This window comes from Equus przewalskii, chromosome 10 (genome assembly GCF_037783145.1).
Source record: "Equus przewalskii isolate Varuska chromosome 10, EquPr2, whole genome shotgun sequence".
Taxonomy (NCBI): Eukaryota; Metazoa; Chordata; class Mammalia; order Perissodactyla; family Equidae; genus Equus; species Equus przewalskii.
In genome coordinates this window covers 15,086,706-15,101,615 of record NC_091840.1, presented here as the reverse complement: position 1 = coordinate 15,101,615, position 14,910 = coordinate 15,086,706, and the positions used below count along the sequence as shown (strand labels likewise).

Below are 14,910 nucleotides of genomic sequence, written 5' to 3'. Positions count from 1 at the left end.
CAGACGGTGTCACCATCTCTGTTACATTTGGGGAAACAGAGCCAGAAGGTGAAGGATCAGCCAGTCCTCAGAGTCATGTCCGCCAGCCTGTGCCTGCCTGGTTTGCTCTGAAGCCTCCAGTAACTAGCCTTGTAAGGTGTCTTCCTAGGCAGAAGACTCAGATCCAGTCCCTGACCTGACACATACATGAATCAGGAGACCAGGACCAGCCTCCTGGGCGTGTGACCCGGGCGGTTGCACCGGCAGGGCCCGGTCCTCAGAAGGGTCCAGGCTTAGTTTAATGCCCTGCTGTTGCCATCTTGAAATTCTTAATAATTGTGGAAGACAAGTCCCGGCCTTTTCATTTTGTACTGGATCCACAAGTTGTGTAACGGGCCCTGCATGAGACTTTGGGCAGGAAAAGGAAGAGAGGAGATGACGTGGGTAGAAAGGCTGCCCTGCACACTGGCCTCTCCTCGGCCCTGGAAAGTGCCAGGCTCCCCGAGCCTGCCCCACCAGCCTGCAGTCAGGCTCTCTCCTCTGCTTGGAAAGCTCTTCCTGACCCCTCACCTCTTTCTAGCAGGCTCTTCCCCTCCAGACCCAGCTCCAAGAAGCCTCCTAGACTAGAGCAGACCTCTGCCTCACGGTCTCGAAGCTCCCCGTATGCTCCTTCATAGCACTCATCACTGTTGGTAATCCTATACTTACCTGTGCCGTCCCTGAGAAGCGCCTCCCCTATGAGGCTGTCAATTCTGTGAGGGCAGATGCTTGTCTGCTGGGCCCACCCCAGTGCCCCTGTGGTCAACACAATGCCTGTGACACGGTGGGCCCCGCATAGATATTTGCCAAATAAGTGAATGAGCCAGAAGCAGAGCCCAGATGTAAACAGTCATCATGTCTGATGACATCAGATTTGCTCTGGATGGCTGGCCTCAGGGCCAAGTGAGGCTCCTTGGGGGCGGGTAGAAAGCCAGTGGCAGCCCCTAGACCCATAAGGCTAGATTCAGCCCTGATGGGAGGGCTGGCCCCAGGCCAGTGGAGATGACTAGGGCCTGAGGAGCCCACAGGAGCGAAGGAGGAAGTGTGTGTGTGTGGTTTGGGGGTCTGCATTCCGTTAGGTGAAAGGCGGTTTGGGCTGGAAGTGGGCCAGGCCAGGCCTCCTGAGGGTCCCCTGGCAGTCACCTCTGACCTGCCTTGGCTGCGCGCAGGGTAGGGCTGCCAGATTTAGCAAATAAAAATACCTGACACCCGGTGACATTTGAATTTCACACAGGCAACAAGTCATTTTGTAGTATTGCATGGGACGTACCAAAAAATCATTTGGTCTTCATCTGAGATTCAAACATAACTGGACATCCTGTATTTTATCTGAGAAACTTCCCTCAGGACCCCTTCTGGGAAGCGGCCGTTTCAGGAATGCTTATGCTAAACTGGAGTCGTGTGTAGAATGCCAGAATTTTCGGGGGCTGAAGCAGACTCTTTCCTCATTTTTTCTTTTTCAGGTTATTGAGGGAACACGAGGGGAAACAGGGCACTAACCAGGGCTGCGGATGGGAGGGAGCCTCAGAAATACTCTGCTCCAGGCCGGGCCAGGACTAGAAGGTCAGTGTCCTCCAGGAGGCCGCATGGGGGTGAAACAGCAAGGATGCTCTGCCAGAGGGATGGCATCTCTCATTCCCAGCAGATGCCATGCTGAGCAGCAGGAAAGATAAAGGCCCCGGGTGCTTGAGTGGTTTGGAGGCTGGGTTATCAACAGATTATTCAACACAGCTTCAGGCATGCGGAGGGAAGCTCCTTGTGGAGATAAAGCAGGAGAGGTGGGCTTCCCTGGGTCTTGCTCTCTCCTTTTCCTATCAGTCTAAGGTGCCCAGCGATATCTACCCCCAGGGCAGTGCCTTTGTCCACCTTCCTGACAACTGATTCTATCCTCTGACTTCCCCCTCCCAGCTTTGAGTCATCCACAGATTTTATCAGAAGGTCACCGAAGTCCTCTCTACGTCATTAATAAAAATATTCAATAGGAGAAGAATGAAGATAGAGCCCCACGCCACTCTACTGGAGACTTGCCCCAGGTTGATCTTAATCAAAATTCTTTTGATATAAACATCCAGCAAGCTACAAATCCCCTTACTCTACTATCATTCACCCCACACTTCTCCATGAGGATATGAGGATTCCTCCTGAGGACGTCTTAGGCGTCTTGATAAAATCCAGAAGTACCAGCAAATTATACATCCATTAGATGATGGCGACTCTTGACACTGCCATAGCAGCAGTAATGATAATAATAATAAACGACAGAATAGTTTTTGTCCTCACTCTCCTTTTTCTGTCCTTTCTATCCAAGACGAAGTAAACTTTGCTAAAATAAGAGGAAACCCTAACTGGTTTATCATAAGTTCCTGGAGAAATGACCCTGCCAGGAACAACTCTTGGAGGTGAGGAAAATGGTCATTGGTTATCTAGAGATCAGCAAAATGAATTTTAGATATAAAAAGTGGCTTTGGTGTAGAGTACAGGCAGTTTCTAGCTTATCATCAGCTTTTGAGCCAGAAGTTTGTCCTGAAGTTGACTAATGAGCAAATGCTAAATGTACTCAAAACAATCTGACCAACGCTGACTAGGTCCTCCAGGCCAGTCGGCCTCCCCCAACCGTTTATCGGCAATGAGGTTCAAATTGTCCCGGAGCAGCCTGAGCCCCAAGCCTCTTCAGGCTCCGGCTTTGAATCCCTTTAATCTCAGGGGGCGTCTGGCACTTTCCTTCCCTGCAGGTGGGGCTCAGCAGCTCCCATGTTCAGGGACTACTTTAAGTCCAACATCTACAGTTTTTTCATGGAGCCTAGTCCCCTCTTTCTGGGAATTCCCCAACAGGACCAGCCTCCCTGCCCCTCCCATCACCCCATCAGTGCCTGTAGACTTCCACCTCTGTGAGCGCTGAGCCTCTCCCAGCGGCCCAGGAAAAGGTGGCAGCCATTTCTCCAACCTGTTTTCTTAAGCCTAAAGCTTTGGGCTTTGGTAATCCATCCTCGCCCTAATATGTTAACATTAGGGATTGAGGAGAAGTAGCAGAAAACTCAGAAGGTAAGAGACAGGAATGTGGGCTGATGGCTGCTGTTCATATCACCCCTCTACGGTTGCCCACGTCCGCAGCACAGGTTCTGGGAATCTCAGGGAGAAAAATACTTTAAAATATTTAAAACATGACCGACAGGAGTGGTTCTCAGCCCAGCGAGAATGCGTAGCTTTGTCCTCGCCCAGCTGGCTTTCAGGGGACCAGCAGAAGCGTGTGTCTACTTCTTATCATGGTCAACTATCACCTGGGTTTGAACAAGTCTGGCTAGGGAACTGCGGAGGAAGCAGAGGTTGGGGGCTGCGAGGGCGCTCTCTTCTCAGCTGTGACCCCTCCTTCTCTGCTTTGAAAGGGAATAGTGGCTCCTGTTTAAGAGGCTTCTCCAGACCAGCTTTTAGGGTCAAGAGCATTGGTACTATTTCTGGGCTGGCCCTCCAGGTGAAGGAGGCGAGGGAGGCAACCTTGGCCCCTTCCAGTATCTAGCCTGAAACCCAGAAAAAGTCCTAAGTTAAAAAAAAGGCTAGGGTAGGGAATTCCAAAACCATAGACCACAGAGTCCTGGATATCCATCCTCTACAAAACTCCAGCAGATGACAGACAGTCCCCGACTTACGATGGTTTGATTTACAATTTTTCCACTTTACAATGGTGGGTTCCAGCGTGGAAATTGAATCTACTGTTGACTCACACAACTCTGAGAGGAGGTCAGCTTTGAGATTCATTTTACTTCCTCAATGATTGCTGAAGGATGAATATGTCTATGTTGTAACGGACGGGGTTTTTTTTCTTTTTTCATTTATTTTTGCTTTTGAAATACACACACAAATAAATTGTCTTGTGAAACGACGCTGTGCGTGTGCTTGTGTAAAGATTCCTACAGCTTTAAAAGAAGCTTTGGGAACTGTTAATCTTGTTCAACTTCTCTAATGCATTTTCAACTTACAGTGGGTTTATCAGGACACAACCCCATCAAAAATTGAGGAAGATCTGTATTTATTATGTATGTAAAAACTTTATGTTGTGTCTAAGCATCCCCCAAAATCTTTTCCAAGTGAGTCAAGGCTCACATTGTGTACAGAACTTTAATGAAGTCATCGTCAAAAAAAAAAATTATGGAGGGAGCCCAGACCTCTGTGGCTGGAGTTTGGGGAATAGTGAAGAATGGGGACTCTGGGCCAGGCCTGACAGGGCTGCCTGTGAACGTGGACCCAGGAGGGGTCAGGCCAGGTATTAAGGGTTAGATGAGGCCTGAGTCATGAGGCAGGGGGAACAGGAGTGGGGTGCTCAGTGGGGGGACTGAGATGGCAGCCTAGTACCCAGTAGACAGGTGCAGATCGGAGCAGAACACTCACCTGGTTGGCAGAGGGCACTTATAGCCACCAGGCAGGAAGTGGCGATGACCAGAAACCATCAAGAATCTTCTAAAACTAAGTCATGACAGTTAACCTGGTTTCTTTCATTGTCAGGATTACTAGGTTGTTGAAACAGTAAAATACTCCAAGTACAGGGGTTCTAGATTTCAGCAAGATGTCTGGTGAGATCTGTCCTGAGGTCCTCATGGCGAGGTGTGTTGTATCTGTCGTTTGTGGGACAATTATGTCAAAAGAGTTTGATCAAGTTCAATTCAAAGGATATCTCGAGTGGAGTGCCACGTGACTCTGCCTTCTTCCCTCTCCTGGTCAATATTTTTATTGATGGCTCACACGAGGTCTCTTGAGAACATGCTGAATGGGTTGCTGGATGGTACAGCACTGGCAGGGATAGGTAAGAGCCCAAATGACAGAATCTATAGTCAAAAGGATGTCACTAGGAGGGAGTAAAAGGTCAAATGATGATACATAGTAGAAAGTTAAGTTCCTGATCTTAGTCCCTCAAAGCTGACCTTACAAATACAGGATGAGGGAGACGTTGCTTAACAGTAGAATGCGTGGAAAAGACTGATGAGTTTGCAAGTGGCCTGGCTGCCATCATAGTTGGCAGCATTAATGGAAGTAAGGAGTTCAGAAGAGGAGAGAAGTCAGTCCCACTGTATTTTGTCAAACATGCTCAGTTCAGGAGGCAACACCCAAAAGCATGAGGACAAGTAACGAAAATGCTGAGGCGGGCAGGGCCTCCAAATCATATCATAAGAGAACCATTTGAAGGAAGTGGGAATGCCAAGACTTAGAAAGAGGATTTGAGAGAATATTTGATAATTGTCCTTAAATAACTGCATTGTTTTTATGTGAAAGAGGAATTGGACTTTTTTTCTACCTTTGTGTAGAAATTAGGAGGAGGTAGATTTCAGTTAGAACCTTGCAACGCAGCAGGTGAGGAAAAGTTTGGGGAAGGTTTTTAAAGGCAGCTGAGAGAAAAGGAGACGTGTCTAGAGCGCTGTGGAGTCTGCTCTGGGCCAATCTTGGGCAAAAAGCCTCCGGCGAGAGGCAAGTTTGCATGCCAGTTCCTGAGGACTCCAGCAGCCATGTAGGCCACTCCTTCTCTTTCCAGGGGAAAGCTGTGGCTTCTGAAGATCTCTTTGTCTTACTGATAAAGCTACTAAGAAGGTAAATAGTTTCAAAAACCAACGCTATGAATCAGAGTACTGTTCCTGCTGACCTCCAGGGTTGATGTCAAAGGAAAAGGAAAGAAGACAGTTGCATCATCATCATCATTGCAAAGATGGCTAAGTGGCCGCTGTTGCTTGTGGGCTGGGATTGCTATTCCAGTTTGATGCTAAGAAGGGCCAGGAAGTTGTTCTGGAGCTCGTCAAGGAATGAAAATGCATTAGTGTCCCTGTTGTGGGAATCTGAGCAGATCTGTCTGACCAAACAAACAGCAAGCATGACAGGGACTGAAAAACAGGAAGGAAAGCGAAACCGCAGCCTATGTGGTCACAGTCCTCACCCCGGGGGTTGCAGTGCCAGCCCAGGTGGCAGAATGACAAAAACCAGGGATGAGACACCCAGAACTGTGGGAGAAAGGAGCCTATCTGGGAGCAAGGATGACAGAGCGAGACTGATTGCTGACTGTGGGAGGGGTGGCGGGGTCTTGATTTTGGGGGAGAAGCTGGGTACGGAAGACTTCCAGTGAGTTTTTCTCTGGGAAGTGTGATGTAACTCTCCCCTCACAACCTCCTTCAAACGACCTTCAGTGAAAGGCTGTGTGACTCTCCAGAGATTTAGAGTGGGGCTTCTGCTAAAATTCACAGGGCGTTTAGCACTTCTCCAGATCGTCTCTCTCATTTAAGCCCAGGAACCAGACGCTGGCATTATCCTCGTTTTATGGGAGAAAAACGAGACTCTCAGAGAGCTTAGTGCACTTGCCCAAGATCCCACAGCTGGTTTAAGCAGTAAAGTCCATAGGAGCACTGGCTGAGGCCTGAGCCCCTGACGCCTCGCACGGGGCCTCTGAAGAAAAACATTTCAGAGCTTCTTGAAATGCCCCACGATGGGAAAATCTTTGGCTTGGGACAAAGCCTGAAGGGGTCAAAGTGCGAAAAAGTTGAAATACGCAGAATATGAAATATTTATTCACCAAGTTATTCCAGGAGGTAATTCTTCAATTTGCTATACACAACTGTCTTAATGTTTCCTGTTTCTTTCCAGCTTCATTACCTGATTAAGCGAAATTAAAATAAATAGATACATCCAAATAAAAAAGGCAGCCAAGTTGGGATATGACTATGCCCAGGAAATGGTGCTTCTGGACAGACGTGAGATTCATGTGATTTAGGACCAAGCCGGGAGCCTGTAAATACGTTTCTAAGACTGAGAAGGTGAGTCTTGTGGGAGACTTGTGGGTCTCCCAGTGGATCCCTCACAGAACTCAAGGATCTGCTTTCATTAGAGCTGTTTAAGAAATGGACCAATTGCCCAGAGAAATAAAAAGCGTATATTCAGACAAAAAATCTGTACATGAACGTTCACAGCAGCTTTCTCTGTAATTCCAGCTTTCCCAAAAGACTGAATCCGCCCATGTCCTTCAATGAGTGAATGCTTCAATAAACTGTGGTACATCCACACCGTGGAATATTCCTCAGCCATAAAAAGCAACAAACTATTGATACATGCCACTACTTGGAGGAATCTCCCGGGAAATGTGCTGAGTAAAAAAAGCCAATCCCCCAAAATATGGTTCTATCTACACAACATTTTTGAAATAACAGAATTTTAGAAATGGAGGACAGATTAGCGGTTTCCAGAGGTTGGGGATGGGAGCAGGGAAGGAAGTGGGTGTGGCTGTAAAAGGGCAATAGGGGGGATCCCTCTGGGGCAGGAACCGTGTCTGGACTGTGGTGGTGGATCCATGAACCTACACAGTGATGAAGCTGAGCAGAACTTTATGGACACAGACACACGAGTACAAGTAGAATTGAGGGGATTACATAAGATCGATGGGTTCTATCTGTGTCAGTGTCCTGGTTGTGATGTTACACTGCAGTTTTGCAAAATGTTACCATTGGGGGAAACTGGGTAAAGGGTACAGAGTCCCTCTGTATTATTTATTACATGTGAATCTACTATTATCTCAGCAAAAATCTCTATTTTAGAAAAATGGACCAGTTCCCTGTCCCTAAAGGATTCAAGTGCTTGTCGGTGCTTTTGGGGAGCTACTGCATTAGGGGGCCCCTCCAAGTCTCCTGAGGTCTTATGGGGAGTGAGACCCTTCAGGGTGGTGAGCAGGAAGCTGAGCATCTTCATTTCTGCTGGTCCCATGCAGAGCAAACCAGAGAGAACTGGAAAGAGGCTCATTCTTTCACGCCAAGAGGAAGAGGTGAGCTGAGTGGGTCTAAAGGCACTTGGCAGGCATACCCCTGTCACCATCTGCTTTTCCCTAAGGTCGGGGCTCCCCTGGGGTCCAGGCATTCAGGCCGCTTTGCTGACAAAAATAAAACATGAATTTTCACACTGATGCTTAGAACCTGGAAGAACCTTGGAAAGCCTCTCCCAGGGCGAGAAGGAGCACCAATGCTCCAAATAGAAGGATGTTCTGGATGGAAAGCGAACAGGAATATTCTGAGACTAGGAAAGATCTTGGCTGCTCAAGGAGGTCAAGCGGGATTTTTGAACATTTTTCTAGAGATACACTGAAACGCCCCAACTCCTAAATGAAATGTTTTCCTCCCGAATAATTTCAAGACCAGTTTCACCTAGAAAATTATTCTTAGATGGACCTCTTGAACAGTGAAATGGGTAAATAGGAGGTGTCCTTAGTCCCCTCTTGCCCCCCTAGGGTGAGGTGGAGAGGGCCATCCCTTAGCTCAACTTACAGAGAAGGTCCCTTAGGACCCTGAGGTTGGCCATGACTTGCCCGTGCAGCCAGCCAGTGGACCTGGCAGTGTCTCAGGACTTCCTGGCCAGGGAGCTTCCTTCATTGTCTCTGGGATCCCCACTCACCAGTGGCTCTGTGTCCTCACACCCAGGACCTGGCACAGTAATTGTGATGTCAGGCCCAGGGTGCTCTGACCCAGGCAGTGGCCTCTAGGGAATGGCCTGAGTGCTGAACCAAAACCAGCTGAGCCAGTTCTCATCAGGCCTCCAGCAGACGACACCTGAAACTCACGTGAGCTGATGACGACACAGGTGTGCAATGTCCCCTGCAAACACATCTCCCCTCAGCTGGCATCTCCACGCCATCTGCATCTCGCCTCTCTCGTCTGTGCCTCTGCACTGCCCTGCCTGTCATCACGTCTGCCCTGCCCTTGCAGAAGCCTTGACCTTCACAAAGGGACTCTGAGGTTAAGTTTGCTTCTGCCTAACACAATAGTACCTGCGACTGCTTGTAAATCCATTTTTAAAACGAGGCGAGGAAGGCTGAAGGAAGGGGAAAGTGGGGCCCCAGGTCAGCCCTGGAGGCTGCATTGTTCTCAGGCCCCCGCCACTTACCCAGAAGGCCCCCGTGACCCCTGGGGAATGAAATGAGATTGTTTTTCCCAAGATCGAGCCCTTCAGGTGTGAGCTGCAGTTCTTGCACAACGGTGGTTACTGTGGCATTCCTGCAACAGGAAAGAGGAAGGAACTTCTGATCTGTGCAGCAATGGCATCAACAATGCGCGCCCCAGCCAGCAGGCAGCCGAGAGGAAAAGAGCTCAGTTTCCATAGTGATAAATCACCAGCAAGGCAGCGAGGGAGAGCTAGCAAGAGGATTTTTCCCTTCCTGTGGTTCCCTGCAAACACATTCCCAACGCCAGTGGGTTGGGTGCCTGGCGCCGCTCCAGGCTGAGCCTGCAGAACCACAGGTAGAGGGAGAAAGAGGAGGTCTCTGCCAGATGGGAGTCGACGACGCCGAAAGTCCTCTGCCACTGAGAGCGGAAGGGAGGGGGTTTTGGCTCCTCTTAAAGGCATACGTTGGGCACAGGTGCCTGGGTGCCGACTTTAAAGCTCTTCCGTGTATGCCACCCACATTATTCCATTTTATCACCTGACGTTGTGCCCTCCACGATCCGGAGTCCTACTATGTGAGCCCCACAGCATGGGTATTATTGGCCCTTTTACTACTGAAGTACAGGCCCGGTGAGGGAGAGAGACAGGCCAGAGACCACTCGCCAAGTTAAGACAGTTGCTGAAAGTCGCTCCTGAAGGTGTTCAGGGCTCTCATCCAAGACTCTTTCTCTTGCCCAAATCAGTGTATTTTTCCCAAGGAAAATTCTAGTTTTTTTTAATGCTCTGAAACGTCATCTGTCCCAAGCCTCCTTGGTCACTCTTCATTGTGCCATGTTCTCTTGCCTCTTACCTTTGCATATGCTATTCCCTCTGCTTGGAATGTTCCATGATTCTTTGGTCAGCTAACTCCCCAGGGGAGATGCCTGACCCTCCTTCCCAGTGGCTCAGACACTGTGCTTTCTGGGCTCTCACAGAACTTACCACACCACATTGTGAGGCAACACAGAATAGTGGTAAGAAAAGGCTCTTCGAGGTTTGGACTAGCTGTGTGTCCTTGGGAGACTTACTTAACCTCTCTGAGCCTCCACGTCCTCATAGGCAAGATGGAGAGAATGATACTATCTGCCTTATAGTGTTTGTGAGGGTTAGAATATTAACACACACAAAGCACTTGGAAAACACTGGCACACAGTTAGTGCCAAGTAAACAGTCCTGCTGAAGACTTAACTTTCTTCCCTTCTTGAGGAAGATTAGCCCTGAGTTAACATCTGCTGCCAATCCTCCTCTTTTTGCTGAGGAAGACTGGCCCTGAGCTAATATCTGTGCCCATCTTCCTCTACGTTATATGTGGGATGCCTGCCACAGCATGGCCTGTCAAGCAGTGCCATGTCCACACCCAGGATCCAAACCAGCGAGCCCCGGGCCGCCAAAGTGGAACGTGTGCACTTAACCACTGCGCCACCGGGCTGGCCCCAAGACTTAACTTTCTTAAAGCGGGGACCATCTTTCACACATAGCCTCAGATGGAGATGCTTCAGCCCTCAGTGGATGCTAAGCAGTGTGTGTCAAATGAACTCTGAATTCATGGGAGGCTGTTTTCCAGCTACCAATTGTGTACCAGGCACAGTGGTAGGCATTGGGACACATCATATTTCACTCAGCTAAGTCACTTAAAGACTGGGGCCCGGTGGTCAAGGACTAGCATTTTGCCGGTGTAACATGCAGTCTCCTTGAACGGACCCCTCTGATCCCTTCCAACTTCCTGCCCTGCCCTGACTGGGCCTGGAAAGCGTCCCCACTCTCAGTGCCAGGCCAAGAGACTCTCAGCCTCAGTGCGGCTGGGTTCCCACGCGCTCTGTGGACACCAAGCAATTCAAATAATCCACATACCTGCGAGAGGCCGCTCGGATGGCAAGGTCAAACTGAACCCCACATCGGGCAACCAGTCTCCTCTGTGGTTTTGCTTGAAAAAATGAAACCAAACTCTTCATGCAAATATTTAGATTTTAAATTAAGTTGTGTAACAGCTGAGTCCACCTAAAAATACAGCCTTCCTCAAATCTCTAGAGACAGAATGCAGACCAGCAGGGGAGCCTCAGATTTGGAAGGGTCAGGCATGGACTGCAAAGGAGCAGGGGGAATTTTTGGGATGATGGAAGTGTTCTAAAACCAAATTGTAGTGACAGTTGCAGTTCAGTTAAATTTGAATTTCAGATAAGCAAAAAAATAATATTTTTAGTATAAGTATATCCCAAATATTGCATGGGACATACTTACACTGAAAAAGTGTTGTTTATCTGAAACTCAGATTTAACTGGGAATCCTGTTAGTTAAGATCTGGTAATCCTAATTAAAAGTCGTTGAAGTGTACACTTATAATGGGGGAATTTTATGGTATGCAAATTACACTTAGCTGTTAATTTAGCACAGTGTCTAGAACAATATTGATGTTTAAAGGAAAATACAGCTTTCCCTTCTGCACACCCTCTTCACTCCCTCCCCACTCTCATTTCTGCCAAAATACAACCATAAAGGGACCAGCCTGGTGGCCTAGTGGTTGAGTTTGCATGCTCAGGTTGAGTTAGCAGCCCAGGGTTTGCGGGTTTGGATCCTGGGCGTGGACCTAACACCACTCGTCAAGCCATGCTGTGGTGGCATCCCACATAGAAGAACTGGAAGGACATACAACTAGCATATACAACTATGTACTGGGGGCTTTGGGGAGAAAAAAAAGAAAAGAGAAAGCTGGACAACAGAGATTAGGTCAGGGCCAAACTTCCTCACCAAAAGGCATACTTAAAAAAATACCAACAACCAGAGAAACCACCCTACCAGCACAGGAACCCACAGAAGTAACCAGTGTAGGAAGCCTTTTTTTTTTTTTTTTTGGAGGAAGATCAGCCCTGAGCTAACTGCTGCCAATCCTCCTCTTTTTGCTGAGGAAGGCTGGCCCTGAGCTGACATCATGCCCATCTTCCTCTACTTCACATGTGGGATGCCTGCCATGGCATGGCGTGCCAAGTGGTGCTATGTCCACATCCAGGATCCAAACCGGTGAACCCTGGGCCGCTGAAGCAGAACGTGTGCACTTAACCACTGCGCCACCGGGCCGGCCCCAGGAAATCTTCTAAACAGTTCCTATAACTTTGTTTGCCTGGGGCCTGGGGCATGTGGAGTGCAAGACCTCAGGGTCAAAAACACGGGAGGGCAGCTCTGGGAATTTGGAGCTGGTCTCCATTTGCTGGGTGCCCCAAATGCTAAAACCACCCCCTTCACTCCTTGCTAATGGCTACCCAGCAATTCAACTCTTACTGGCTGGGCGGGCACTGACTGCTCTGCGCAGGCTGAACAGGGGGCTACAAAGATGAGTACACCACTTTCCTGCTCTTAGGGAGGCCACCATCTAAAGAACTGCAAGCCCAGTACACACCCGCCCACCTGCACACCCACTAATCTCATTAAGCCAAGAGAAAAAGTCTTCTTCTCTCCTTCCTACAGGAGAGAAACTTTTTTCTCCTCTTCCAATAAAATTGACTGACATATATCTGTGGGGTTTACCTACAGAATTGCATTTTGCAATCAATAAGAGAATGTTACCTCTTTAGAATTAGCACAGTTGCACGCGTCCATGATACATATGAGACCACCTGCTGGTAGGTCTGGCTCTAAGCAATCCAGGTACCAAATTCTGACCAACTGTCAAAACTATGATATCTGTTCCTTAAATTCACCCCATCCGAGATCTGCAAACTGACTCTTTCTGAATGAAAAGGACTCATGAACATTCCACTCTGTGCTCTTTAGTTCCACAGTACCATTTCCCTAGCAGAGAATTTCACAAAAACCGCCCCCAAACAGTGGGTGCTCAGGGACAGTTTGTAAAGCTATAAACCTACGAATCCCGTTGCTTAGCTCACCAGCTATATGAACAGGGCGATGGGGGCATTTCAGGAAGGAAAAGAAGCTCTTGTGAGCATTCTCCTCATCAGCCCAGACATACACCCAGACCAACAGCACCCACCATGGGGGGTGCTCAGGGTAAGTGACAGGGAGGTCAGTGAAACAGATTCCAAGTGGCCTCCTGAGGATGGGGCTGCATATGCTGAATAAAATACCGATAATAGTAACTGGCGTTTATTGTGGTGCACTACCCTTGGTGTGTTACCCTTTTATTCATATGCACTGTGGCTCAGAACTGAGGTTGGTACAGCTACAGTAACTCACCCACAGCGCCCCGGCTGGCCAGGGGCTGACCCCAGGGCCCTTGTTCTTACCACCCAGCTCAAGTTCTTCCAGCTTTTGGCTGGAGTTCTGTCAACCTAACATGGTTGTCCCTTTGTCTGTTAAGAACTTTAATTAATCAAATATATGCACACATAAATACAAGACAGGAGAACCATTGACGACTTCGTAAATGCCATTTTGGATAAAATCTTCCCAATAATGAGGTTTACAAAATAAAAATAATGGAGGGGTTGTTGATGGTGAAAAAGTAGGAATCCCAGCCCGCTCAGAATTATGGAAAATTCCCAAGCAGCAGACAGCGTTCTGCACTTCTGGAAATCAGGATATCAGTGGTGGATTTTTATAGGACTGAGGGAAAGCAACCTGCTCCCAAGCACTAGTCTTTGCACGCATTTGACAGTATTTTTCATCAAATGACTAAATTCCCTTAAAAAGCAGCTCACTTCATTTACCCCCATTGGCTTGAAATAGTAGGGAATTTCTGAAGGGAGATTTAACTTTTTTTTTTCTTTTTCAAGTTACTTAGAGGAAAAGCGAGCGAAAATAAAAATAAGTCATTACAGGCTGAAACAGTTAACAAGCGTCTGTTCCTTCTCCAGGCCATCTGACACTGTACAAATTTTACAATGGTGCCACCTAATGGTTAGACACCCAAAAAATCATTTCTTTTATTTCCAAATTTGACAGCAGCAGCTTCTCCTAAGCATCTCTTTACCAGCTTTGGACACCGTCATGGCTTATTTCACTTTTGGTTATTATTTCTAGTAGAAACATAGCATTGATGTAAAAATATTGTATAGAATATATAGCATAAAAAGAGTATACAGGGGCTGGCCCGGTGGTGCAGCGGTTAAGTGCACACATTTCGCTTCGGTGGCCCCAGGTTCGCCGGTTTGGGTCCTGGGTGTGGACATGGCACTGCCTGGCAAGCCATGCTGTGGTAGGCGTCCCACATATAAAGTGGAGGAAGATGGGCACGGATGTTAGCTCAGGGCCAGTCTCCCTCAGCAAAAAGAGGAGGATTGGCAGCGGATGTTAGCTCAGGGCTAATCTTCCTCAAAAAAAAAAAAAAGAGTATATAAAAAAGTATTTAAAATAAAACTTCCCCATCCTTTTCTCCAGACATAGCACTCCATGCATATACAAATAAATGAATGAATGAACAAATACAAAAACACTAACATGTGTTGATATGTGCATGTGTGTATATGTGTTGTTGTGTGTGTGTATATATATACTATTATAAATAAATGGGATATCTTATATATTTTCTGCAATGTGCTTTTTTGCACCTTTTGCCAGTCATGAATGTATTTTTATTTAAATACATAGAGAACTATTTCATTTTTAAAAAATGGCTCCAAAATAGCTCATCATGTATGGGATTTCTTTCCAGGGTAATAAAAATTATCTGAAATTAGATTGTGGTGATGGTGTACAGCTTTGTGACTATACTAAGAAATACTGAAATGTGTACGTTAAATTTTATGGTCTGTGAATTATATCTCAATAAAGCTGTTTAACAAAAAAATATGATGTCAAAAAATATCCCATTGTAAGGAACTCCTGTAATTTAAATAACTCGCTCCTAATCAATGGGCACTTAGGCGTCTGCAGTTTTTCATGACTACAAGCAAAACTGCATGGATGCCCTACGCCTGTCTTTGCACACCTGTTGATCTAGAGGGAAGATTCTAGGTCTACACAGCTCAGCTCTGGATGCAAATACAGGAATTCTGATGTTGGCTGGTGTGG

The 14,910-nt window shown here is 47.4% G+C and overlaps 1 protein-coding gene and 1 long non-coding RNA gene across 8 annotated transcripts in view; one reads left to right on the top strand and one right to left on the bottom strand.

Moving 5' to 3' along the window:
• PECAM1 (platelet and endothelial cell adhesion molecule 1) overlaps nucleotides 1-10,957 on the bottom strand; it is a 77,114-nt gene extending 66,157 nt beyond the window's left edge. Inside the window, exons 1-2 of one of the 7 annotated variants that reach the window (XM_070561592.1) lie at nucleotides 10,801-10,957; nucleotides 8,914-9,023 (exon numbers count right to left, since the gene is read on the bottom strand). The gene's annotated coding sequence lies outside the window, so the exon portion shown is untranslated. Of the gene's footprint in view, nucleotides 1-8,297; nucleotides 8,426-8,913; nucleotides 9,024-9,760; nucleotides 9,873-10,800 lie in introns of those variants that run through there. The other 6 variants (XM_070561593.1, XM_070561598.1, XM_070561594.1 and 3 more) reach the window with 6 other exon arrangements.
• LOC139074016 (uncharacterized) lies at nucleotides 1,478-2,298 on the top strand. Its single transcript, XR_011523297.1, has 2 exons — nucleotides 1,478-1,581; nucleotides 1,927-2,298. It is a non-coding gene; the product is annotated as an uncharacterized lncRNA (long non-coding RNA).
• Nucleotides 10,958-14,910: the final 3,953 nt, after the last annotated feature.